Here is a 25,907-nt window from a genome sequence, read left to right on the forward strand (position 1 = left end):
GAACATGTCTTACCTCATGTAGTAGCCAATGATTCCCATTCTACAACTTAATCTTAACTTTTCCCTTTCCAACAATCTGACAGGGTTCATTATCCCCCAAATAAACAAGCCCAAAATCCCCTTGGAAATAATCAATGAAATAACCTTTATGAGGTGTAGCATGAAATGAAGCACCAAAATCTAAGACCCATGAATCATCAACACTTTCTAAAGATAGAAGTAAAGCATCCTCTTTAGATTTATTACTTACCACATTTTCATCCTTTTTCCCTTTTGGTTTATCTCCTTCATTTTTCTTTCAAGAAAAACAATCTTTCTTCTTATGCTCCAGTTTATCATAGTACCAACAATCTCATGGTCATCTAGATTGAGACCACTTCCCCTTAGACTTTCCTCTTGATTTCCCATGATTTCAAGATTTATTTCCTCACTCAATAATTCTGCCTTTGCTCTATGTGTTCAAATAACATCCTGATGTAGATCCACCTGACATTTTACTACAATTTTCCTCTCTCAAAATAACACCGATCACATCATCATATTTTAGGGTACTACATCCAAAAATAGAATTGCTCATAGTCATTACCAAGTCATTCCAACTTTTAGGAAAAGAACACAAAATCAAGAGAGCCCAAATTTCTTCATCAAAATTAATTCCCATAGAAGATAACTGACTAGTAATAGTATTAAACTTATTTAAATGATCTATAATAGATGGCAGAGTTCTTTCCATACAATTTTGTAAGGGTTTGCATCAACTCTTTCGTTGTCTTTTCTTTTGTAATATTAAATATCACTAATGATACCAAGCATAATCGAATGCTTCCAAGTGCCTTTCTATCTAAAATCTCCCAGTCCTAATTTGACATAGCTCCTTGTTTCTTGGATTTTCTTTCCAATGGCTTCAATAAATCCTTCTAATAAAGATAGTCTTCCATTTGTATCTTCCATAACTGAAAGTTCTGCCCATTAAACTTCTTTTCCTTTAGCTTACCCTCATCTACCATTGCTCCCACTCAATCATGAGACTCCCACTTAACCATGAGACCTTCCTATAGAGGATCGCTAAACAAATAAATAAAAAAGATGACAATCTGGCTTAAAAAAAAATATGTCAGTCTAGCTCTGATACCACTTGTTAGGATTAACCTCAGATAGAAATAACAATTACATGCAAATATAACCAATATCAAAAAATAATAGATCACACAAAAGAGAGCACAAGACACAAAGATTTAATGTGGTTCACCCAATCCCTGGGCTAAGTCCACCAATAGCAAGTCTAATATTATTATTATCTAGTGATTACAATCCACAATCCCTTACAACTCAATACCATCACAAGAAGCTACAATATCACCATTACATTATGAAATCCCTAACCCTAATCCTTTTTATACAAGCATTTGTCACTTACAAAATTAAGGCTAGAATATGTCAACCAATGGGAAAAATAGTAGTCAACATCTTTTACAATATAAGGTCATTTTTGGCTTCAAGGGCACTACCCCAAAAATCCCCCATAGGGGCATTACCACTTGACCCCACCCTATACTACAACAAGGAGCACAAATGGGGTGTTGCCTGAGGACCCTACAGGGGTGCTACCCTTGACACCATCTTGGGGGCACTACCTCCAAATCCTACTAGAAATAATATGGGGATAAAACCACATCAAATAAACCTCTAAGTTTGATTAGAATCCACATCATAAGAGAAAGCTGGTACAACTTTTGGGCAAGCCTAAGAAAATGTGCTTTTGCTTTGATTTATCTTAGTTTTGGTCCACTCAACCCATTTTTTGGTCCTCTTGTAGATTAGAGCCATCATTTTATCTAGCTCTTCTCTAGTGTTTTTGTAAGGCTTTGAGTAGTTAGATATGTATTGCTATACATATTTTGGCCATCATCTTCAACCCCTTCTACATCAATATTAACTTGGTACATCTTCAACTGATCAATTTTTAATCTAGTGAAGGCTCGATCATGACTCTTGAACTCATCCTTGTAGTTAGCCTAGTAATCCTCAATGGTGTTGATATACTTTATTACACTTCCTATCTACAAAACATCCTTGGCATACCCATTTAGAATTAACATGCACCTTAGGACTTTGTACATGTTCATCTTATACTTCATCTCAAATATCTTCAACATATTTAGCAAGTGTCCCAACTAAAATCCCTCATCTTCATGGGGAATTTATATCCTTTATTCTTCAACCTCTCACTCAATATGTTCACTTGAATGGCTTTCCACAAAATCTTGATTAGCACAAGCATGTCACTAGGATACTTTGGTAGCTTCAAGGGAAATCCATCGAAAGCTACAAGACACAAATAAGAGAAAGATGAGGACTAAATGAAATAACTCCCAAACTGGTTGATGGCAACCATGGCTATAAGATTGAATCTCCTTTCTAGATATCCTTATAGCTCCCTACAAATCCTCATAGTGAATGCATCATTTACTTTCACATACTCTACATAACTATTCCTCAACTATAAGCATGGATAAAACTCATAAGATTTCACATCATCAAGAAACTTATCTACTCTTGGGAGGCCTGGCCATAGTTGCAATGAGTCCAACATATAGATCAATAAAGAGGACATATAGAATGTATTATAGTATTTTGTTGCATAGAGAGAATTAGATAGAATTTTGCTTACCTTTTGAGCCCAATCAATGTATTAAGTGTCAGAGAAAATGAATTGCACTAAAAGAAATATTGCTCAACAAAATTCAAAGCTTCTACCTCACCTTTCAACCTATGTAGGAGAACCAAAATATCAATAATCTTCAGTTTGAGGTTGGTTCCAAACAAATTTTTAGGAACTTTACTCTTAGCACTCTACACTTTCTGGAACCATGTTTGCATGATTTCTTTCCTCCAAATCATCTTCTTTGTGGAGAACACTAGTACATTTGAAGTCATTTTTTGACCATTATTGGTCACAATTTTGACCCAATTTTTGACCAAATCTCGACCAAGTTCAACCAACCCATTGGTGAAAAAAAATTTGGTCAAAATTTTGACCAACCTACTGGTTGGTCGAAATTTTGACCAATACGTTGGTTGAAAACTTTCAAACATGTTGGCACAAGTTCTACCAAGCATTGGTTGAAATTTTGACCAATGCTTGGTCGAAAACTACCCTAGGTCAAAAAAATTTTGAGGCTCACACTTGTTGAGGTCCACTTCAGCAATGGCCCTTTTTGTGAAATTGTTCTATAAAACCTTTCTAATGAGATAATGTGTTATGAGCTCTTCATTAGTGGGATGGAACGTGAATCCAGGAGGCAGTTGTGCATAACCCATATCATGACTGTAACTAAAGTTAAGAGCCTCTATTATTGAATTCTCTTAACTTTACTTACAGTCATGATATGGGTGATGCACAACTGCCTCCTAGATTCACGTTCCATCCCACCGATGAAGAGCTCATAATAAATTATCTCATTAGAAAGGTTTTACACAACAATTTCATAGGAAAGGCCATTGCTAAAGTGGACCTCAACAAGTGTGAGCCTCAGGGAGGGTTCAATTCCCTCATTTATTATTCACTATGTATATAATCCCACACACCCATTTGATCTCAAATGATGATATGTACTGAATGCTAAGTGTCTATTCTGAGTGCTCCAAAATGATCCATTTCATGCCTTCATCTATACACAATGTCTTTCTAGTTTCTTTCTACTCACACACCCATTTCATTTCATATGATCATCTAAAAATTGTGTCACTCTAAGCTCTCAATTGTTTCCTCTTGATTGATCATCTCATAACTATTGAATGAGAGCTTTGTGATAAGCTATAGGCATCCATCAAAGCATAAATAATTTTCTTAGATGATGTAGATGAAGTAGTAGCATTTGCCTTGGGAGACATGCTTGCAAAATGGAAGCATAGATAAGTCATGTGAACTATTTGACAAGATGCCTGAACGTAATGTGGTCATGAAAAGCCATGGTTTTTGGATATGCACAAAATAGATATATTGAGAGAATATATTTATTTAAGTTGCAACTACCCTGGTAGACATGCATACAAAATGTGGAATCATAGGTAAGGCATTTGAACTATTTTATTGACTACCTCCATGAAATGTCGTCTAATGGAAAGCCAATATTGCAGGATATGCATATTGATTTTTTGAATATATCTAGATGATGTAGTGACATTCTTGTTATTGCAACCAATGCCACATATGTATAAAATTGGAATTCCAACTCTTGTTGAGGTTGTAAATTATGTTGAACATAGTCTCAAGCCATAATAGTTTTCTATCTGCCAAAATTAGAGAGAGAATCATACAACCTTGTGTGAGCTCTTTCTATTTTCTTTGATATGATATTCAAGAAAAGGATGAGAAACAAAACTCTAAATAAGCGGGCAAGCTCTCCATGTGCTCTACACCCCACAAGTAAATCTACTCTAATAAAAGAGGTAATCAAAAACTAGTTCACTTTGCATTTATAACCTTGGGCAGGCTCTTAGCAACATGCTCACATTGAACCTTTGATGTAAAAGAGAAATAGACAAGCTCACAACCCTCAGGAAGGCTTTCTTAGATAAGAAGTTTTTGAGCAAACACAAATCCTCACTAATAATGTTGCTACAATTTTCTTGTTTAAATCCAAAAAAAGTTGTATTATCTTGGACAGAGGAGACTACTGTTGTTTATGGTTAAGGATCCTTTAGGTTAGTAGAATCACATGCAAATTGGATATGACATTGCAGTAAGAAAACTATAATAAGAGCTAGGAGCTTGCCTAGTGATTAGGGCTTGAGACTAGACACTGCATGAAGCATTTGTAGGCATTTGAGTCTAAAGCGTCACCAGCACAAAATCAAACTGAAAAGGAAACTTGGCAAATAAAATTAAATAAAAATAGTCCTCTTGAGTAAATATCAACATTGTATGAACAATACCATTACAGTGCACTATACTTGGTACAAATATATTGTTGGCTAAGTCCCATGACATAATGCCAGTTCCTAGGTACATCAATATGCCTACTTATCCAGGTATATCATTTTCTTACAGATAAAGGACAATCTACTAAAAAAAGAAAAGACCACTTTTTTCAAATTCACACAGGTATAAACCCATTCATCTCTGAAGGTAATGCTCTTACTATTGTTTCACCCCCAATAAATTTGTTGTAAGTTCCCAAGTGATGATAGTTGTAGCATTAGTAGGGAAAGCTCTCACCAATGTAGGCCCCAAGCCAGCATATAATCCTCTAAAACTAAGTTCTCTATAAATCTGTCAAACATAGAATTGGGAAATTGTTTCATGTTCATTAATATGAGCACTTCTTGCTTTTAAATTCATCTATTGGTTATCTAAGACTACTTAGTAGAATAGATCCTAGATGAAAAGGCAAAAGCTAAGTCCCATGGTATTTGAATATTTAAATTTTAATCTTTTAATCCAATTCAATAATCCAACCGTCAATCCTAACAGATATCCTAATTGTTGTCATAAGAATCCAATAGCCTTGTAAAAGCCTAATCAAAATCTTTATTAAAAATTAATATAAAAACATTTTTTCTAGAGTAGAGTCCATGTAAAAATGAAATTTTATGTCCTACCATCCTGATTGTGTGTATAGGATTTTTGCTAGCATTAATATTTGGAGCTATTCAAATAAAATTTTTTGCAACATCAAGAGGCAAAACAGCTGAGAAAAGGGAATTGTTACATAAAGTACCATGGTAGATTCAAAAAGAAAAACAAAATCAAACATACCTTTCTTCTTATGGCATTCCAGAATGAATGCAGATTGATGGAAGGTTGCACTCCACAGGAAGCTTGTTCAGCTTTGCAACTCTGTTAACACTCTTGACAAATATCACAACTTGATTGAAGTCCAGTGCATCAAGTAGATCATTCAGCTTTCAGTTCTTCTCCAGCTCGTTTAGTTTGATGTAGTGCTGGAAGAATCTCAAGACATAAATACCAAACACAATAAAAGAGAGAATTTTTACTATTTTATCAAACATTATTAAACTCAAATAAATTCAATACCTAAACTAAACCATGAAGTGTCAATTTTGCCTCATCGTCAACATATATCTCCATAGGTTGTAAATGGAAACAAATGTGTGTAACATTAGGTGGTGTGATCACCATCAAGAGCCAACAGTGCTACAATAATCCACCTCATATTTGTACCATGAAAAAGAACTAAACATAGCTAGTGCAATTATCATCAAAACTTCCAGAGGTCAAGACATGATTTTTGCCCTTGAAGAATGGTTTATCTAGTGAACCTATCAAGATAATTATAGAGCAACTAAAGAGGGCACTTATATCTGCAACAAATGAGGTTGCCATATGACACTTTATTCACAAAGCTAAAGAAAATCTAGTTAGAAGATGCAAATATGAGTGCTTATATTTGCAACAAATCCTATTGAAAATTTTGTTTTTTTATGACTTCTTTTAATGCATCACTTTGTTGCTCTATTAATAACCAAGGAAGGGCACTTGTATTTATGTGGTCTCCATTCCTATTTGATTCAATGAAAACTTTTAGTGCATGATTGGATTCATGAATGTCAGTACAAATTTTAGCAATTTATTCTCTATCACGCCTTCCATCCAACATTTTCCATAGTGTCTCTGTTACATTCTTTCTGATGTGCATAGCATCAAACAAATGCACAATTGGGAGATCTTTGTAGTATGGTAACCTACTAAATTGAGTAGGATAACTTTTCATTCCTCTAGGAAGTTGGTCATTAATGCCTTGACGACCTTTGCAAGCATCAATTATAGCATTAGTAAATATAAGACAATATCAAAATACAAATTGTAAACTTCAGATGACAAATTGGACATTACCTCGACAATTTAGTCGATCATATTCCAACTTCCATAAATGAGGTGTCATTCTTTGTGGCCTTGATGATGTCTCTTCTTTCCCATTGAAAAGATGTTTTTTGGCAATTTGATACCTATGATTATTGTGGAGAAAGCATCTAAACTCATCAAACACCTACTTTCTTAAACTTCTCGAATGATGACATTTCATCTTCAAACCACAAACTGGACATGCAAATTTTCCCTTTGTCTAAAGACCTAAAAGATCATGTATAATTGGATCATGTACAATTATCATGCACAACTTAAGCATTCGATAGTAATGTGTAAGCACTATAACAGACCAAAAATATGTGATCTTAACAATATAACATACCACAAAAATGAGTTAGCCCAGGGGCATCATGTATTGTCCATACAAGCATTGCATGGAATTGAAATTTTTGATGTCCTATCAGTCTAGAGATGTCATACATAGTGATGCCATTCCATAACTTCAACAACTTGTCAATTAGGGGCTCAATATACACGTTCATATCTTTAACTTGGTATTTACCTAGCAATTGAATGAACATAAAAATTACATAATTATTATAACCATTTTCATGAACAATTTATAAATTAATTTAGATAACTATAAAATTAAAAAAAACCTAGCACAATCATTGACAACATTATGTGCTCCCTCTTTATGGACATCCAAGGAGGAATTTTATTCTTAATAAAAAAAATAAGCCATACTGAGTAAACAGATATCATATCTCCATATGGATTGACACTGTCCGCCACCAATGAAAGTTTCAAATTATGAGGTTCTTCTTTAAAGTGTGACCATGTTTCTTCTATCTCTTTAAATGCAAAACCATCGGCAAGCATTTGCATAATGTCATCCTGACTTCTATTGCGTACATGGTAGTCCATAAATTGTGCCATGCTAGCACACCTAAATTACCATTCAAGACATGGAATAATGGGAATGTACTGAAGAACCTTGTGAGGCACTTTTTTTGTTATTTGACCTGACTGATATCTACAAACATGACAATTAGGGCATTTTGTTGCAAAGTCATGTTGTTTAGGATATAGAATGTGATCATTGGGACATGCATGTATTGTCTGATACTTCATTCCAATCTGATCCATAATGTTAGATAATTCTCGATATGAACAAGGTAAAATGTTTGATGGTGGTAACAAAAACTCACTAATTAACCTACAACAAAAAATATACATTGTTAATATAATGAATAGTAATTGTATGCTAACATTGAAGATGAAAAAAATGACATACCTTAGCATACGTGACATTACTATATTGGATATACTATTCATAACCTTTAAGTTCACCAACAACACTATAGCTGACAATAGAGTTGTTTGGGAGCCTTTGTATAAGGGTTCGTGTGCCTTCTCAATTAAAGGTATATCAAGACCATCTTCATCATTATTATCAAATTTTCTAGTACCATCATTGTGAGCCTCTTCATCTCCTACCCCAATACCATCTTCTCTAATCATGTCCTTTGGCACATTATCATCTTCTTCCATGGGAGTGTTATCCTTAGCTTAGATATTCACACCTCCATGTTCCTCCAGTAGGAAATCCACATTCAGCAATGGACAAAAATCATGGTCCCCTTCAACATGACCATATTGCCTACAATGACTCTGGGCTATTGTGATCAGAATTCTTTGATTCTTTAAGCCCTTACACTTTTTGCAAGGACAGTAACATTTATTAGGTTTTCTTTGGAACTAAGCCCACAATGCAGCCATTGTCTCATTATTTTTTTATGGGTTCATATTGTCAAGCGTGGTCTTTCTTCACAAGAAAATATACCTAAAAATAAATTGGATATGTTGTAGTTAATGTTTATATCTGCAAATATGGAAATTGTTGATTAATATTTTCAAATGTAACTAAAATGATCCTATAATTTCTAGAAGGCCTAGATGTTTGCAAAATGTGGATTTATAGACAATGTATCTTAGTTATTTGCAAAATGCCTCAAAGAGATGTCACAAGCTGAAAGTTACTTAGGTGCTAACAGCAGCATACCGTGACTAATCCTGATAGCAATGACTAATTTGATTAATGCATCAACTAATGAAGATGCCTAAAAGATTGAAACATATTAATGAAATCTTCAATCAAGAACATGTGAGCTCAAAATATGGGTAAATCTCAAAAACTCATGAGCCTAAGATCATTACAATTTCAGCCATGAAATAATTGCGATTGAAATTTGTTCAAAAATAGGCCTAAGTGGGTTAGCCTAAGGGTCAAAAGAAGAATTCAAATTTCACTTAATCAAAATCATTCTACTTCCTTCTAAAGATACATATAGCTATCTAGATTTTAAAATAGCCACAATTAAAAACCTATTGATTAAAACTAAGTTGATAAATTTAAGACTCAACTTTTCAACTTATCTACAGTTCATATGAATATCAAGATTTAATTGTGTAATTTTAGATGTAGTCAAAAAGTCCCTAAATCTGGAATCTTTAGAGCCAAGGAATAAATTCATTTCTGGAGCACCTCATTTGAATCAATACAATGTTAATTTTAAAAATAAGTGTAGAATCTAATGCTATAATAAAAGGGTATGTGAATTTCACTGTTGAATTGAGAAGTAAGTCTATTGTGCTTCAATTTCTAGGAGTTATGGAAACCCAATTATTAAATCCATATTATATTGAGGATGCCTATGATGATGAGGCTAAGACAAAAGACCTAAAGCTCATAAAGAAGAATAGGAACCTAAAATAGTGAGAGGAGGAACTAATTATAGCATCTTGGCTATACTTTGAAGACCACCCAAGTGACAAGTTCCATACTCTTGCTTGTGTGTTGCTCTATGGAGAGAGATTTAATTCTAAGTGACCATGAACAAATGATAACACTTTTACATAAAATAGAAATAATATCCAAGCCACTTACCTTGGGATTGTACTCAGTATTCCTAGGTTGAAGAGCTATAGCCTTGAGATCCAATTTGCAATCCAAATTTACAATTGACACAATGTTTATGTGTATTTTTCCATTGAAGGCATGTGCATCTAGCAAGAAAGATATAATTAAATTTTGAAAGAAACACAAGGAAGGGTATCTTTGAAATTAGAGCATTCCATTGATTGATGCAAACAACAATATGGCCTTATTAAATTAAAAAACAGTATCCTCTACATATGTACATAACATTTTACAATGTAAATTGACATAACATTATCCTCTAAGTGATAGTTTGCAAGTTATTAGTGAAGGCATTCACAGTGGTATCAGAGTTATGATCCTGTCAACTAGTGAATAATGCAAAAAAGTTTAAGACGTTTGACAAAACAAAATAGGGTGGATCTTTTTCAGAAGCTGATTGAAATACCAAGGAGCCAACATAAAATGATCAAACTATTTAAAATAATATTGCAGCTTCAGAGTAATGCAAAATTCAAATCCAGTTAGAACATCACAGAAAGAGGGAAGCTCATCTTCAAACAACAAATAAATTGTTAGTCCCACGCCAAAACATAGCAAACCTAGGTTCTCAAAAAAGGATGAAGAAAAAGCCTAAGATGACCATTAGCACATGAGTTTGTGTATGCAGCTTGTAAATTAGAACAAGGCTAGGTAAATTTCCAGCATTGCTACAGATTAAATATGCTTCTTGCTTCTCGATAACCCTTTTGATATTGTTTTGTATTTCTACCTACAACAACTAGGTATACACTTATGATATTCTTTTGTATTGCTTCCTACAACAACTAGGTATACAGTAGTAGAGGCAGACAGTAGTGGGTTGGAGAAATCTTGGAATCTATGACAATGCCTGTGCTCAACCATTTTGGTTTGTATTTTCTCATTTAGAGAATGTTTATTTCTTTTCTTGAAATAGTTTATATATGAGTGTGAATCATTCAAATTTCCTCGATTAAAAAGACGCTGAGTGAGTGTGTAAATTGGCTTTACACATGCATTCTACGACCATTTTTTATATGCAATCGCTAAGAATATGCAACTTCTTTGCAATCGTATCCATGATTCTTGACCTAACCCTAACAATTCTTAAGGAAAAAATTATAGTACTTTCTAATGTTTTGTTTATGAAACCATCTTGTTCGTATCTACCTACTGCCCATGGTAATCCAGATGAAACTAAACATTGACAATTTATGTTACCGTATTACTTAATAAACCCATTTCTAGAAAATATATCAAATGTATACTTGAAACCAACATATGCAGAATGAAATTTAACCCAAGTGAAATTGATTTTCATGGTTGTAAGCCATTCATCTAAAATAATTGGACTCATTGCATTGCCAATTGTGAATATATCCTGAAAATATCCATTTGTGTCAACAGGCAAGTGTGTTGCAATGGCTTCAAACTTCAATCTGTTTGTCTCTATTGAGGTCTTTTTGGGGAATTTTGTGACAAGAACATTTTTGTATCCATTTTGACTGATTTCTAAAGAAAAGAACAAGACATCACTTTTTAAAATGAATTCCTGAGCATTAAGGTATGAGTATTACAGTATGAGACAAATGCACTAATTTTTGTGACATGTGCAGGCTATTGCAGAACAATGAAATATCAAGCCCACTTCCTGAAGAATTTTTGTAAGGCTCTACTCTTTATCCATATTTTATTTTCCATTTGGGTTCATCTTATGCTAGGTTTTGTTTTAGTATTTAACCCGTATGCCCCATTTTTAGAGATTTGTCCCACAACAATTTGACTAAGTCAGTACCCATGACTCATGCTTGAACTGTCATGTACGAACAATCTTCCCTCTTATGCTATGTGGGAATTATGTTTCACATGTGAATTCATTTTTGCATTAAAATATAACTAATATTTAGATTGAAGTGTTGATTATGGGGTTTGGGTGTTTGGAATTTTCCAGTATCAAAGGAAATCCTCTACTATTTGGACGTACTATGCAGAATTGTCTTGGGGAGTCTCTAGCACCCATGGATTTTACAGTGAATTCATGAGAAGGTGAGGTTATTTTTTCTTCTTCAATCTTTTCAATCTTTATTTGATTTCCTTGGCTAAATAACTCTTTTATAGGTATGGTACCATCTGGAGACTCTAGAAAACATAAAGTGGTAGTCTCATTCAGTGTAAATCTAGGCCTCTTATGTTTAATGGGTTTTAGAGTTTGGATTTTCTTGAGCTGGAGACAAAGAAAAAATCAACAGGTTTTCTTACTTAGGAAAGATCTTACAGGAGAATTGTGCTCATGCCTTAACTTTGGTCCCAATGAATTTTTCTTCAACACTTTGAGGTTATCCTTTCCATAACAATCCACCATGCTGGACTAATCCTTCCCACAACCGAAAGATTTTTGTTTAGGTGCCCGTTACCTCTCTTGATAGTCTCAAAGCTTGATTGTGGCACTTGAGAATTGCTTGGGGTAGACTTTAGTTGTGAAATCCTCTGAATTAGTACTAATGAGTCTGTATAGAGGAAATTCCCATATTTTCTCTGACTAATAAATACAGTGTAAACAAACTTTTACAAAATCAAATACTTTCTCTCCTAATGCAATAATGTTTGGATTTTCTCTTGGTAAACATGCTAAACAAAAAGTTGTGATAGAATCAAAATATTGAGCACTAATTTCAAAGTTTCTTCATCATGAACCCTCAAATATGACTTGATTTAAAAAAATATAGACACTCAATCAGGTAATTTCACAAGAGCTTAGGAGTTCAAGAGAGGAACAAGAATAGAAGCTTCATGAGGATATGGTGAAAAAGACTAGAGAATGGGGAAAATCAAAATGTGAGCTTGATTCTAGAATAGTAGAACTAGAGCAGTTGCTAAATGAGGCAAAAGCAAGAAGTAATGCAGCATCCACATCTCTTCAGGAAAATTCAAAAGCATTATCTGATTTGCAAGAAGCCAGAAACTAAACTGAGTCTGAGGCTAAAGTTCTTCAAAATAAACTTGAGATGTTAGAAAGTGAGAATGTTGGCCTCAAATATAAACTTCATGCGCTTAACAAAGAACTGGGTATAATAATTGATGAAAGGGATATTAGTAAGAAATCTGCCTAGGCTACTAGCAAGCAGCAAATAGAAATAGTTAAGAAAGTTACCAAGTTAGAGGCTAAGTGTTAGAGACTAAAAGGTCTACTTAAAAAATGATTACCAGGCCCTACTACACTGGCTCAAATGAAACTTGAAGTAGATACTGCTAGAATGGAGTCTGGGGATATCAAATTGAGGAAGTCACTTAGTAAGGGTACCGGTTCACTACGTTCTTTAGTAGAGACATTAAATGATAGACACAAAGAACATTCTCAGAAAGCAACTAAATATCATACAAGAAAAGTGTTGACAATAGAAGAAGAGAACAAGATGCTAAAAGATTCTCTCTCAAAGCAAAATAGTGAGCTTAAGGCTTCTAGAGTCATGTGTGCTAGAACAGCTACCAAACTTTCCATTGTTAAACAACAGTTGGAATCTTTGAGGCAAAGGCAAGGAAAACCTACACTTAAGTTGCATTTGGAAGGATCAAGAAATGAAAGCACAAGTATCCACCAAGCTTGTCTTCCATTTCTAAGGACAGGAATGATGGTGACCCTAGTGCAAAGTCATGGGCTTCAGCACTGATTGTAGAGTTGGATCATATCAAAATAGAAAAGGTCATTGGCAAAGCTAAGAAGCTCAATGATGTGTACAAGGTAGATTTGATGGATGATTTCCTTGAGATGGAGAGATTGGATTCCATGGATTCAACTGGATTGGATCAGGCAGAAGTAGGAAATTTAGATGAAATAACTAACAAGAATGTTTCAAGAAGTTTTTATATTTCATCTAATCAAGAAGATAGAGCTTTCTTAGAAGAAGCTCTTGCACAAAAAGAATCAAAGCTTCAAACTGTCAATTAGGATTGCTCAGAGTTGTTAAAAAAAATGAACCATTTACAAGAAAATCTAATTGTTCTACAAGCTAGAAACAATTGGAATGAATCTATCCTAGTTAGTCTCAAAGAAAAGAATGATATGATCCTTGTTGTTGATGTTGAGGGTGCAGACTTGCACAAAATACTAGATGAGGTCAAATATGTCATGGCAATAGATGCTAAAAGTACTAGAGATTCTCATAAACATATCTGGTCTTCTATGAAAGCTAACTTCACTTCTCATTCTAATACTAGGATTAGAATTAGTTCTATTGATGTAGAGTTTGCAACTGCTATTGTCAGGGTCGTTAATTTCTTACAATCTATAGCCCAAGACCCTGAAAAGACTCAAAAATTTAAATCATTAGATATTGATAAACTAGTTTTTAGAATTTAGGATTTTTCTCACTTAGTGGATTACTTTTTGTAGTGCAAAGAAAACATTACAGATTTAATTTTTGAATTGATATCTTTGTTATCTCAATTTAGAAAAATGTTTACTCTTGGTTTCAATGAAATCTTCCAAAATGAAGCCACAGATTTTGGCAACCAATTCCCCAACCTAATGCAGTCTAGTTTTCTTCATAATTCGATTAGTATAGATAATTTTAGAAGAGAAGAAAGTGCTTAAGATCTTTCAGGAGAAGAAAAGGCTAATAGCCTACACTTTCAACTAGCTGGTGGCAATTTACACATAATTAGGAAGCTTAACATCATTCAAGTAGAAAAAAAATCTTTGGAATCTGAGTTGAAGGCCCAAGTAAGCAGAATTGGAGAGTTAGAAGAGGAGCTTATGTGCTTCAAGAGTGAGAATGCAAATCTAGAAATAGTATTGGCTGCAACCAAAGAGGATCTTGGACACACACTATATCAGATTATTGAGTTAAAAGAAGAGCTCATACGTCTCAAGAGTGAGGATGCTAATCTAGAAGGAGTCTTCACTGTAACAAAAGAGAAGCTTGATCACACCTAACATCAAGTTACAGAGTTGGAGGAATAACTTACACATTTGAAGAGTGACAATGCTAATCTAAAAGGTAGTCCTAGCTGCAACTAAAGAGAAACTTGAACAAACAGAAAGTCAACTTACTAAATCAGAACAAATGTTGGCAAACTTGCAAATGTAGCTTGAATCTACTAAGTAATCAAAGTAGTTATTAGAGAATGAACTAGCAGCCATGATTTCACATAAATCAGATATTAAATCTCAATTCAAGGCAATAGAAACTGAGATGAAAGGGTTTTCTGAAAAAGTGGATGCTTTGAAGCTAGAGCTTCAGGAGGAGTGCATGCAATGCAAAGATGCCATTACCAAGTGTGAGGTTTTAGAGGAGTAGTTACAAAGGTTTGTGAAATGCTTCAATCCTATTTCAAATATACCAAACTGATGTATATTTTAATTTCCTAAGATATGTTGAGTTCTATCTAATTTTTTTTATAACTTCTTCAGCATGCATGTATTCAGTTTCAGACCTAGGGTTTTTGAGCTAATGTGAAGATGTTTAATTGGATACCAAGAAGGAACAATTTTTTGAGTATTCCTAAAGTTTTGTATCAGAGGAATAAATTAGAAAGAGACTGGTATTAACCAGCCTACTTGGAACCCCTCATATTTAATCTATGTTCTTTTCTTATTTTCTAAATATACAAATCAAAAGTATGCATATATTACTAATTTGTGCTTGCTTTCTATTTATTCTCCATGCTAACCAATGTAAAGTTCATGGTTGAAGTACACTAACATTTTCTATTTTATCATCACAATGAGATTTAAACTATAAGATTTAGCATTAAGATCTTCTTGGCATGAAGCCGTGTTTTTCTATCTTGTTTATGTAGAAGCAAATTCCACGATAATAAATGTCCAAGAATGTATCATGAATAATTGACATGACTTAAATATAGGTAACTCTACCAGATCTTCACAATCCATGTTAAATGTTGATTTGTTTATGGGATAAATTGTGTGACAGTTTTTAGCATCAACATTTCAGATCATACTACATGATCCATCATCAGGATACGAGAGAGTAACGTTGATAGATCACATAGGATGATCCAAAACATTCATGCTAAAAATTGTCACAAAATTGGTCCAAGAAACAAATTAACATTTGAGTATAGTTTCCTTGAAATGAGGTAGAACTATCCAAGAGGGACTATATACATTGAGAAAAATATGGTAGTTTTGTGATATGGATATCTAATAAAAACAGCATTCTCTCTTTTTAATATAGAGAGATAGATCTATAAGGGAAACCACATGCTTTAATTGAGCATGAAGGATTCCACACACTTAAATTAACCTGAAGGATTTGGATGTTGGTGATTTCATTTAGTTCATGGTTATCTTGGAGATTAAAAATTAAAAATCATTTACAGACTAGTAAAGAAATGAGCACGAATATGCATATTGATTTGAATAGAAACCTTTTTGGCTCACGAAGAGGTTCTTGATCCCTTATCCTTTATTTTTTCTTAAGAATGTTTTTGGTTAGAGTAAATTAGATGTGCAAGTGCATTTTTAATCATAGCTTTTTCCTATCACTTATTCTACCAAAATGTTTCCTTGGAATAGTATTTTTTGATGAGCCGCAATAAAATTTGAGGTGCCACATAGCCATTACAAATCAAATTCTTAGGATACAATAAATTCATCCCATATTCATGGCTTAAACAAGCATTTTTTAAATGAGTTGTATTAGAATATATGGTAATTCCTAAAACAACTACATTTGGAGAGTGTCTGAAAATGTAGGCAACTACACATAAGTTGAAACCCTAGTAAAAGGAGAATGGAGAAATACCAATTTGGCACCAGCTGAGCAATGTTGCAAATTTAGACCTCTTCTCCAATCTATCATTGGCTTCTTCTGGTTTCATTTGTAGCCAACAATGCAAGCATTATCAGAAAGGGCATTGCGGTGCATGACTCGGCCAAACAAAATAGAAAGCAATGACTCGTGGCTTGCTGCCTAGCTATGAACCAACTTACACTTCACCTAGGTGCTCACTCATGTGGTAAGCAGGTCTATGGCAAGCCCTTGCCAGTGGCAAAGCTCAAGGAATCCTAGCAATCGGCATAAATTGGTGCATGAGGAAATGCATTACCCGTAAATGAATGAAATTTTTTCTTTTTAACTCGTGAATGAATGAAACTTTTTTTTTTTGTTATAACATTGAGTTGGTTGAAATTCAACTTAAGAATACATAGGTTGGTCAAAATTTTGACCAAATTGGCCACAAAATTTTTATTTTTGACCAACACAGGAATGAAAAGAAAAAAAAAGAAGGAATTATAGCTTTGGTCAAAAATTTTGGTAGAAAATCAAGTGCAAATGTACTAGTGTTTTACAAAGGGTAAAGAGATTTTTAAAAAAATTAGCCATCACCATGGATTGTAGCTATGGTTTAGTTTAATGTTAAATTATAATTTGATAGATTAATCATCAAAATCACTAAGGTTCAGACCTGGATGCATGACATTATGACAATTTAATAACAATATGTAGTCTAGGATTTAATCAAAAAACATAATCTGGATGACTCGATTTCAAACCTTAGATGATCATAAGCAATTCAGGGTCCTCTTCAAATGATTCATAAGAGTAATTTTTCAATTTAAAGGGGGAAATAATTCTTCAAATGATCCAACTCCCTAACCTTGTATTACATCTTTCAGATACATGCATCTATGTACAAAAAGAAAAGAATAAAATGAGGATACATATCGATTGATCTAAGATCACATTGGGATAACATATTATAATGCATTGTAATGGAGCTTAATGTTAGAGTTTGAGGAATAACTATTTTGAATATTTGAATTATGAGGATCAATCAACCCTCATAAGAATATTTTGGAAAAACAAATTAGAAAGAATCAAAATAAGCATACCTTTAAATAGCTTATTTTGCAAATTAGAGGTTGCTCTCTAGAGATTCTCTTGTAGATTTCAATGGAACTCTTATTCCATAGGTTTCAATGCATGACTGCAGAGGGATCGGTGAGTTACAAATTGAGTTCAATAGTCGAGGGTGTGGGGGGCAGATTCAACTATGTTGGCCCAGTTCTTTTCTACCCCTACTATTCTTTGCCCTAGGCTTGCATGTAGGGAGTCCAAGCATAAGGATAAAGAAGTAGGAAGCAATGATATCCTAAATCTATTTTGATGTAAAATGTTAGGATGAGTGATGATAGTTTTCAGGGTTAGAAGAATGTAATGTTGCAAATTCAAAGTAATAATTCTATAAATTGTTTGGAAACGCCTGGAAGAAAAGATAAAATTAAAAGCAAAGGATGTATGATATGGATGATCACAAAAGTCATCTTGAATCTCTCACATTGAATGTTAATTATTATCAGTGAAATGAAAGAAATAAAAGGAAAAATGTTGAATTGGTTGCAACAAGAGCTCCACAAGATAGAGTTGTGGAAGTTGTGGTGTGTAGATAAGAAATGACTCTAGGCCTAATGCTTATACTAATTGTATAGGAATAATGAAACAGAAAAATGAATGATGAAATTGTTGTTGTAAGTAAAGACCCTATGATTGCTATTAATAATGCCTATGCATGATGTGTGTAAGAACACTTAGTTACTTGTAGTTGTGCAATGAGTTTGGCTTTTTGAAGTAATGATGAGAGTTATGCTATAGGAATTTATTTCAAAACAAGGAGATGCACTATCAAAGCTACCAAAGTTTTGTAGATTACAAAATGTTGAACCATTTCTAAAGAATTCAGAAGTGTTTCTTCTAAACAAAAATGAATTTGAGAGAGTAAGATTATTGTATGACAATTTTTCCATAACCCAAATTCTTGAGAAGTTGTAATGCTCCTACAGTTGTTTAGGTTGAGTACCACAAATGTCCTGCCTGCAGGGGAAATTTAATTTGGGACAGAGGAAAGTAGTTGTGGCAAAGGACTAAACTAGGAAAATAATCACATTATTCCTTATTTATAATCTGTATATGCTAATTTAAATTTGGAGAAAAGGGTTTTCATATTTATCACTTCTCCAAATATAAATGAAAGTAAAAGGCTGCTATGGTTGACATTTTAGATTGTATGGACAACTACATTTGGAAATTTCAATAATGCTACATTTTTAGTGGACAACATATTTGTAAATAAAATTGAAATATGTTTTTGACATTCTTGATTATGTGTGTTGGTGTAAATAAGTATTTACTTATTACACTTACTTAAGTTTTACTTAGGTTAATGCATTATTTAATTATTTTGCATTATTTTATTATTATTTTAGGTGAGACACTTAGGAGTTTGTGTACTCTCATTGAGTTACACAACTCTAATTATGCACATGGTGTCTACAACACAGGAGTATGCATCATTCACTGAGTTGTCATGATGACGACACAGTTATCCACACTCCTCATTTAGCACATGTCTACACCACTGATTTGTGTGCTACACCATTGTCGACTTATCCTCACATCATCGCACTTAATCCCATGCTCAATGGAGGATAATCCATATCTGGTGGACATGTGCTTAGTTGTATGAGATATCATGATGCTAACCTCTATGCATTCTAAAAGCTCTCCTGAGGCCTTTATATTCAGGCACTGCTAGTATACTCTCATCTAGTAATTGAATGAATATCATCATTCTAATCATACTCTATCTATTTTGGTCTACTGTGTGCTTGTGTTGAGTTCTTTAGTTCTTGGGTGAATTCTGGCCTAAGCCAAATTCTTACATGGTATCAGAGCTGAGGGAGATTCTCATCACGTAGCCATTCGAGACCGTTCATGCTTCAGCATCTCGACACAAATCCAAAGGATCTACAAAAATTAGGAGCATCTAGAGCTAGATCTAACCTCACCATTGTGTCCAGAGCATCAATTTGGTGAAGATCGACTATAAATTTGCCTATATTAGGTGAAATTTGATTGGGAGGCAAAAAAAATTTGCAAATCAGAACCCGAAGGCCCTGATTTATAATTCGGGTATGATCGTTTCATTGATTTGATTGTTTGATTTTCATATCTGAATTATTATTATTTTTCTTTGCCATTATTTGGGTTTTTTTTAAAAATTATTCAAATATTTTTTGAAAGTATATTCGTGGTTAGAGAAATTTTTTGGTAGAACTAGGCTATCAACCCCCAGCCTACAAATTTGGCAGATATATTTTACTTATTTGGAGGGTGAGATATTTTATTATATTAATCGAGTGCTACAAATTGGAGCCGTACTGCACACCCTGCCACATCCGGCCACAACAATGAATTCAGGAGACAACCAATTTTCATGGCACAACAAATTTTTGGGCAACAAGGTTGCCGAAACAACAACCATAGCACACCCATCTGGGCCCTGCTATACCATAGTACTATGAACACTTCATTTACATCTCTGCAGGCCTCCAGTTAATAAGTAGCACATAAGCTGCTACTCCCATGAATGTGGGATATAACAGTGACACCCTGGCTGAACTATCTATCTTTTGGCAAATTTTATTATTTATTTGCAGGGTATTTATTATTTTAATCGGTGGATCTATTCAATTCTCTAAATCATAAATCATAGGACCATACCCCTACAAATACAGAAAACCACCAAATCTAGAAGTTTTTTACATCTCGGTGACATCGGTCCTCACCGGCAACAAACCACAATCCGGTGGCCCACTGCTCTCGCAACTGCATTTCCAATTTCAACGTCATAAAGTAGACCTTAGTGATGGAAAACATACTCCCGGTAGTGCAATATCAAATTCGGTAGCAGTTTAACTAATAGTCCAATAATCCACGCAAACAACACCCCTGTGCCACACAATTTTTTCTGAGCCTCACACATGGACAAACACAATCCACATCATCATTTGACAGTCTTCTACAACCACATCAGGACTTGCATAGTAACATGTACATACAGTCAGCACATGCACTGTTGTCCTAGTTAGCATTGACTATATAGCCTGAGCAGTCAACGATCTAGTCCACGTCGCTAGCCACATCAGATTTTTTTGTACAATACGTATGGATCCGTATAGTACGGTGATCAAACACATTAGTGGGCTCAAAAATGTTGCTGACATCATCATCATCCTGAGATTAAATTTGATGCCCATCTAGACATCATTTCAAGCTAAATTACAACTTCTAGGACAATCGTATGATTGTCAAATTTAACCTCCTGATTCACTAATGAAACCTGTCTCCAGATTCATTTCAATTTTTGTAGTCCAACTTCAGGAGGCCATAACTCGCACATCTGAACTCGAAATGAGGTACAATTTTTTTTTTGAAATTGGGTAAAACTTTCTAAATTTTTCAGTGGTGTAGTTATTTTCTGGTTTTGGTGCACAGATTGTTCAAAATTTGCATTTTTTGGCAACTATACCTAGATAATCCTGCATTTTGCAACTTCAAATGCTCCATACGGGCACATCTGGAGTCAAAAATAGGTTCCATTTTTTTTGAAAGTGCATTATTTTTTGTCTACTTTCCAAATCAAGCATCAGATTTTAGTGTTATGTGGACAAAATTGTCACTTTCAAAAATAGGTCCTTTCTTTGCTTTGTAATGCCTCAGAATTGTAGCACATTGTAAAGTTTCAAATTTGTACTCTATTAAGAAGTTGTAACAAGAAAAATCAAAAGTCCACAAAGGCCAAAATTGGAAAGTGGCCCATCGCAATCTTTCTACTGATAAAGTTCCTAAAGCATCTATTTTGGGGGGGTTTCTTGACTTAGTGAAAAGGGGGGGTGGTCTTGGTGTTGTGTTCTCTCTTTTCTCCACTTTTCTTTCATTTTTTGCATTATGGGAAACTTTAAGTTTCCTAAATTAACTCCTCATAACTATTCTTCATGGTCAATCAAAATGTTGTATCACTTAATGCATAATGGAGTTTCACAATATGTAGATGGTACTCTTCCTAAACCAGCAGGTAATAATGTATCAATAAGTGAAATTTTAAATTGGGTAGCAATGGATAGGAAAGCCATAGGTGATATATGTTTGGGGGTAGATGATAAGATCATCTATCAAATCAAGAAATGTACTACATCCAAGGAAGCTTGGGATACCCTCGAAAGCCTTTGTGGTAAGGTGTCTAAAGAGGATGTATTCAAAATTGAAGATGAGCTTGTTTCCTTAGATCTTAAGTAATATGACTCAATATAGGACTTCATCATCAAGGTGAATGAATTAAGGACAAAGGTTATAGATTGTGGGAGTTCTATCAAAGATGACAGACTGATGTATCTCATCCATAACAAGCTACCATCAAAGTATTCCACATTTGTATCTTCTTTTAACACATCAAAGACTACCTTAGGGTCTGCCTAAAAGAAAATCACTTTTGATGAATATGCTAACCTATTGGATGATGAAGAAAAGAAGTTGAAATCAATGGGGATTCTCAAATCACCTTAGTCCAAAGCATTGGTGGCCAACAATGAGGGTTCTCAACACTCAGCTGTACAATCTTCAAACAAAGGAAAGGGTAAGAAGAAGTGGAAGAAAGCTAAATCTGAGGATGTAGAAAATACAACACCATAATCAAATCAACAAGGCAATTCCTCTAGTTACAACAAGAAAGGGGACAACAACAACAATAAGGAGAAGAATAAGTGTGCTTATTGTAAGAAATCGGGTCATGAAGAGCATGAGTGTTATCTCAAAAACATTGATGAATTGACCAACATCATGAAGAAAAATAATGTTCCATTGCCTAATGCTTACAAGGAGAAAGGGTCTTCTTCAAATTCTAAGGGAAAAGGGCAAGCATTCATGGAAAATGCAAACTCTTCAAAGGAATGGATATTTGACTCAGGTGCCTCATATCATATGGGTTCTTCAAAGGAGGATTTTTCTTCATTGAATCACTCAAAGGTACCACACATCTTCATGGGGAATGATAGCAAAATGGAAATTGAAGGGAAAGAAAACATGGAAATGGAAAATGGAGAGTTTCAAGAGGTTCTATATGTTCCAAACCTAAGTTCAAATCTCCTCTCAATCTACCAAATCACTCACCTTGGAGATGGACATAGAGTTGAGTTCCTTCCAGACTCAGTTCAGGTGCACTGTCTTAAAGATAATTCCTTGGTTACGGTGGGGAAAGTGAATGATCACAAGAGGTTTTACTCTTTCTCTCATTTTGTACCCAGGTCTTCTTCAAAAGCCTTATTAACTCAATCCAATTCAAACATGCAATTATGGCATGAGCAGTATGGTCATCTTGACTTCCACTATCTTCAGCAACTTTGCACATACCACATGGTGAAAGATCTACCTCAAATCAACTTTTCTAAGGGTGAATGTTCAACAGATTTAGTGGATATGCATCCAGAGGGGAAGTTACAAAGAGGGAAGTCTTCAAGAGCAACTAGTGTTCTACAAATAGTTCACATGGTATTAGTAGGTCCTTTTACATTCAGCCAGGGTCACTACATACTTACCTTAGTTGATGACTTTTCAAGGTTCACTTGGGTCTACTTTCTACATAGTAAGAATGAAGTGTTGGACAAGTTTCTAGACTTCAAGGCTCATGTAGAATGAAAATCCAGGAAAGCCATCAAAGTACTCTACATGGACAATGGAAACATGGATGTGAATAGAAGACTTAAGGACTTTTGTAGACATGAGGGAATTGATCTTCAGACTCTTCCAGCGTTCAGTCCACATAAGACAGATGTTGTAGCTTTGAGGATCCGCACTCTTAAGTCTATGGCAAGTTGCATGATTCATGCCAAGTCTCTAGATCCATCATTAGAAGTCGAAGCAATCTCAAGTGCCACTCACATTCTTAATTGTTCTCCTCATCTAGCCTTTGATGGAAAAACTCCTTTTGAGGCATGGTGCAGCAGAAAACCTATTGTGACACACTTCAAAGTCTTTAGTTGTCCTGCATGGGCAAAGAGATCTTCTAGGGGATGCAAGGCACATTCATCTTGACCTTGTAGTTTCATTGGTTATGAAAACAATGTGAAGGCATATAGACTTCTAGATCCAGAGACACATTGGATTTTTGTGGAGCAAGATGTATATTTTGAGGAAAGTTCACCAAGCTTTTCCTCTACTCCTCTTCACACATCATATAGTGTGGATACTGAAAGTGATTTCAGTGATAGTGCTTCAACAGATTCAGACACATGGAGTTATGTTGATAGATATAGTGAGAGTTTGCTTCATCAGTTTAGTCTACATGAATACATTGCCACAGTGATAGATCCAGAACAGCAAGGTACTTCTAGTCTTCCAAATACAGGTTCAGTGACAGATTTGGGGGACAGTATTGATGATCTGCCTCCTCTTCTTGATGTAGAAGTTCCTTCTTCAATTGTCATTAGGGTTCCATCAGACTCTCTTTCTCATTCTCTACATGATTGATCCTCACAGGCTGAAGTGATTGTGGATACTTATGATCAGCAGTTGCAGCAGGGTTCTTCATCAGTTGCAGAGATAGACAGTTCTTTGGGACAGGTTCTTTAGCTAGTTGAGCAGGTTTTAGAGACATTACTTATCCATGGGATTCTTTCTACACACAATGAAAGTGTCTCATTTGTACCTTTGACATTGTTTCTTCCTAAGGAGGAACACCATTCTGCAATCTTGGATTAGCTTCTTCATCGGAGAAGTCACTATTCAGCATTCTTCTTTAGGGGGGGGGGGGTGAGCCCATCCTATCTCTCTACCTCTTCTCATCATTATCTTATGTATATACTAGATGTATGTCATAATGGGGGGGTCTTGATTACTCCATCCATCCATGCATCCTTCTTTATCTCTCTTTTTGGGGGAGGGTTTTTCCCATGAGGTTTTCCCTCTTTCCCCGCTTTATGGTAGATTGCATATCATTATGTACGTGGGTACCTAACATGGCCTAGTAGCCAAGACCCATACTGAATTTCATCCTAGATTTTGTAAGCTTAAGGGCATTCCCCTAAGTTGCACTTAAGGGGGGGTGTTGGTGTAAATAAGTATTTACTTATTACACTTAAGTTTTACTTAGGTTAATACATTATTTAATTATTTTGCATTATTTTATTATTATTTTAGGTGAGACACTTAGGAGTTTGTGTGCTCTCATTGAGTTATGCAACTCTAATTATGCACATGGTGTCTACAACACAAGAGTATGCATCATTCACTGAGTTGTCATGATGACAACACAGTTATCCACACTCTTCATTTAGCACATGTTGTCTACACCACTGATTTGTGTGCTACACCATTGTAGGCTTATCCTCACATCATCACACTTAATCCTATGCTTAATGGAGGATAATCCATATCTGGTGGACATGTGCCTAGTTGTATGACACATCATAATGCTAACTTCTATGCATTCTAGAAGCTCTCCTGAGGTCTTTATATTTAGGCACTCCTAGTGTACTCTCATCTAGTTATTGAATGAATATCATCATTCTAATCATACTCTATCTATTTTGGTCTATTGTGTGCTTGTGTTGAGTTCTTTAGTTCTTGGGTGAATTCTGGCCTAAGCCAAATTCTTACAATGTGAATTTGAGGATTTTACACTGTAAGTACAACCAAATTGTTATATGAAATCCAATGAAATAAAGGTTTAAACTAGTAGCTAATTATAGAATCAAGTGTGCAATTAAGTTTCTTTCCAGAAAGGCCAATGGCTCTTTAAAAAGTGAACTACTGATGGCCTAATCTTGATTAGCTAGATTGTGCTCCACTTCATACTGGTTAAGAGTTCCATAGCACAATTTATGCATGTGAGTTCCTAAAACAGTTTGGGCTACCATGTTTTTGGTTGTAAGGTAGAGCTATTAGCCTTTAGGTGATACTATTTTTGTAATTAGAAATGTCATTCCCTAACACAAAACATACGAATGATAGCTCCCAAAACATTTTGGACTGTCATGTTTCTAGTTGCAAGATGGAACTTAGATAATCTAGCTATAAGTGGAAATACCATTCCATGACATAAAATCTATGCCTAAAATCTACCAAAATAGTTTGGAGTACCATGTTTTTGGGTGTAAAATTGAACCATTAGGTAATTCTCTTGCTATGATTGTAAATGTCATTCCATAACACAATTTATGCTCTATAGCTCCCAAATCAATTTGGATTATCATTTTTTTGGTTACAAGACAGAACCGTTAGGTGATATGCTAACTGCATTAAAAAAAATCATTCC

The 25,907-nt window shown here is 34.6% G+C and overlaps 1 pseudogene; it reads left to right on the forward strand.

Annotated features, from left to right (window-relative positions):
* The window catches only part of LOC149535208 (uncharacterized), a 70,413-nt pseudogene that overhangs the window by 38,217 nt on the left and 6,289 nt on the right, over positions 1-25,907 (forward strand).

Source organism: Cupressus sempervirens, chromosome 10, assembly GCF_028749045.1.
Source record: "Cupressus sempervirens isolate cs-2001-9-10 chromosome 10, ASM2874904v1, whole genome shotgun sequence".
NCBI classification, from domain to species: Eukaryota; Viridiplantae; Streptophyta; class Pinopsida; order Cupressales; family Cupressaceae; genus Cupressus; species Cupressus sempervirens.